At 31.4% G+C, this 3,802-nt stretch overlaps 1 non-coding gene across 1 annotated transcript; it reads left to right on the top strand.

Moving 5' to 3' along the window:
- Positions 1 to 265: 265 nt before the first annotated feature.
- On the top strand, positions 266 to 373 carry LOC133820166 (small nucleolar RNA R71). Its single transcript, XR_009886595.1, has one exon. It is a non-coding gene; the product is annotated as a small nucleolar RNA R71 (small nucleolar RNA).
- The last annotated feature ends 3,429 nt before the right edge of the window (positions 374 to 3,802 follow it).

Genomic DNA, 3,802 nt, shown 5'->3' with positions numbered 1-3,802 from the left:
TCAACTACTTTTTCAAAGCTTCGAGTTGGTCCTTAATACTATCCTCTTCTTGAAGTTGATAGATCCCAGATGGTTTGTGTTAGTTGGTGCTATCAGTAGCACTTGGACTAGTCCAGGTGTAAGATTTTTTCGCGATTTCTTCGAGATATTCAAGAGCATCGTCTGGCTCTTTTTAGAGGAATTCACCATTGCATAGCATTTCTACAAACTGGCGCTCATGACTCGTGAAGCCTACATAGAAATAACTGACCAAACGTCAGTTCTCATAGCATGGTGCGGGCACTGATTTAACAGATCTTTGAATCTTTCCCAGACTTGATAGAACGTTTCATTGTCCTTTTGGAAAATGTGGAAATCTATCGTTTTAGACTGTTGGTCTTATGGCTGGGAAAGTGTTTCAGAAAGAAGTATTTGGTCATCTCCACCCATGTTCCAATAGACCTAGGTCTCAAAGAGTATAACCAGATTTTGGCTTTGTCCTTCAAGGAGAAAGGGGAGAACTTCAGTCACACAAAATCGACATTTTTGGCTCGTTTATAAAACGTGGCTACTACCTCCTCGAATTCTCTAATATGCACGTATGGGCTTTCATTTTCTATTCCATGAAATGTGGGCAAGAGTTGAATCATGCCAGGTTTAAAGTCTAATGTGGGCATATTAGGAGGGAAGATAATGCATGAAGGCGTGGAAGTGCGAGTAGGATGGAGGTAGTCATTGAGAGTTCTTGGTTGGATTTCATCATTGCGAGCCATTACGAATGGATTATTATCACCTAAAGTTTGTGGAGAAGCAGGATTGGTGGAAGGAGTTCTGGAAGGAGTGGCAGATGAATTGGAAGAAGTGTCACTGGAAGTTTCATGATGATTCATCCACTCTCGGAAATCAGAATTAGATTTATTTTATGTTTTTATTTTTGATTTTTTTTTTTTGTTAAACTTGTTCCCAGTTAGATTTTGAGGTTTTGGAGTGATCTCCAACGCCTTACTAGAACTCCCCGAGGTTACTGAGTAAGTATGGTGGATCACAAGTTTACCTTTTCGACCAACAACCTTTAAGCAGAGTGAAATTGCTTATTTTGACAGAACAAGCTCGGTTTTCTTATAGTAATAAGTTCAACAATGTAATAGTGCAAATGTATATGCTCGAAATGTTTCCATGCCGATTGGGAAGGTTGCCAAGGTACAGCTTTAGACCCACACTTGCCTAGATAGAACTCCCCGAGATTCCTAGGTAAGTGTGGAGGGTAATGCTATCACAAACCTTATTTAACAACCACTCTTTCTAGACAGAACAATATCGGTTTCTACCATTTGTAATATTACACAATTGTTCCCAATACTAAGTGTTTTATGAACAATTTTAAGTTTTTTTTTTTTGGAAAACCTAAATTTTAAGGAAAACTAAGGCAAAGAAAAAGAAAAGTTTAAACTAAGGAACCTAAAGCAACAAAATATTAACCACAAAAATAAAGTAAAGAAAAGAGATTTGAAGTAAAGTGAAGATAAAATAACAAGCTTAATATCTTTATTTTTTTTTTACAAATATTTATTAAAGTAAAAAAATTTAAAAAAATTAAGAAAGAGAGATGGAATAAAAATCAACTAAAAAAATTATATATATTTATATGATTCTTTTTTTTAACCAAAAAAATAAAAAAGAAAAGCAAAAAAATAAAAATAAAAAAAATTAATAGATATATTTCTTTTACGTTTTTTTCTACTTTTTCATTTATATATATATATATGAATATTTATATATATATTTTTTTTTTGTTTTACCAAAAAAAAAAGGAAGAAAGCAAAAATATATATATAAATATTTATTTTATGATTTTTAATTTTTTTTATTATAATAATAATCAAATTAACTAAAAAATAGTAAATAAACAATTAAAAAAAACTATACTAATACAATATTCATACCAACAAAAATACAAATAAAGTTACTAACATTTTGGAAAAAATTTCACTAAACCTTTGAAAACTACCTCCCCGGCAACGGCGCGAAAATTTGTTTAATGCCCAAAATGTGACTACCACTAAGCGGTAGTTTTAGTAAAATTGGGCAGTCGATCCACAAGGAGGTAACCTAAAAACCAAAATATTAGTAGAAAATAACACAAAAAGTTAGTAACATGAAATAAATGAGAATGGAAATGAAAAAAGATTTGAGATTTTGGTGTTGTCTTTTTGATGAAATGATAAAATGAGATAAGTGAAATAAAAGTAAGGTGTAATCAAGAGTTTGATAAATAGAAAGGTTTCAAGAATCATCCATATGCTTGTTTAGTTACTTAGTTACTTGATTTACAAAAATACACAAGTAAATAGTTCTCATCCCAACATTTACTTGGAAAATCTAACATTAAAGTCTATATTCTTTTCTAACAAAAGTCCATTTGAGTTATAAAGTTTTTTACTTTAAAAGCACAATGTTAATCTTATGAAAAATCTAAAAATGACAAAATATCCAATGACAATAATGCAATAGAAGACTAGACATAAAATTATGTATCAATATTACTTTTACTAATTAGAAGCACATAGAAAGAGCATGACTAATCATATATACTATTAGCACAAGTAAATAAAGATAACAAAATAGAGACGAGGATGAAAGAACATAAATAACTCAAATACATTAGATTAAGAACATAGTAAATCAAAGTAGCAAAATAACATCACTAGCATATGAAATCATCCCTAACCTTCCTAGGAAGATTAGGCCATTATGCTCATGATTATCACAAAATTCTAAGAAAAAAATATGAGAAGAAAGTGAGTAGAAATTTTGCTATAGTTTCTTTACTCTCCAAATTACATACCAAATGTGAAAGAAGAGTCTCTATTTATAGAAGGAGAAAAATGACTAAAAAGAAATTAAATTACAAATGGGGTCTACAAAATAAATTTGAAATATTAATAATAAAATATGATTTTGAAAAATCAAATCTTAGTATTAATATTAACCTAGCTATTTTAGTTAATGGGCATTTTGCCATTTTTCTAAAACACCACAAAATATGAGCTTAAGAGCTCAAAGTGGAAAGGTGCAAGACCCAAAACCCACAAAAATTGGGCTGAAAGGCGGCTGAAAGTGTTGACAAATTGCAACCAATAGAGGCGTGCCACGTGTCCAGATGGTGGCAAGCTTGGCCTTGGGCTTGTTTGGGCTCATTTTGGGCCTAATTCCCTTCAAAAATGTCATTTTTTTCAACTCTTTTTTCAGTATTGATTCTTTCTTTCTTCTTTCTTTTTCTTTATGCCAAAATGAAACTTTAATTCCTACAAAATAACAATAAATTAAATCATAATCAAATATTTTCATTTATAAAATAAATTATATTAATTCCATGAAAATATTAATTAAACTTGATTTATTTTGACCATTAAAATCAATAAATATGCATTTTTCACCACTAATCAAGCAGCATTAGTTGTCTTCTTTTCTCCTCCCTTACTTGATCCACCCATGATAGACTCAAAAGTTTGAAGCTCGTTTATGAGCTACATCAGACCATAGTTGAGTTTATTGAACACATAGTTGGTGGTGAATGGCAGAAAAACTAGAGAGAGACTGTTGAGGATTAAGCCGACTTGAGTTTCCTTATCTATTGTTGCTCCATGCAGTTCAGCTTCCTAAAAGTAGTTTGTCATTTTGATCAAATGATCACAAACATGTTGAGATTGTGCCATCCGAGCATTGGCCTATTTCTTGGTGGCATCAAAATGAGTCTACGCTGACTTGGCACCAAACATGTCTTGGAGCTGATCCATGATTTTGTAGGTTGTCTCGACATTCT

Source organism: Humulus lupulus, chromosome 2 (genome assembly GCF_963169125.1).
Source record: "Humulus lupulus chromosome 2, drHumLupu1.1, whole genome shotgun sequence".
NCBI classification, from domain to species: Eukaryota; Viridiplantae; Streptophyta; class Magnoliopsida; order Rosales; family Cannabaceae; genus Humulus; species Humulus lupulus.
The sequence above is the reverse complement of the archived record's forward strand: the minus strand, read 5'-3'. Positions and strand labels throughout refer to the sequence as shown.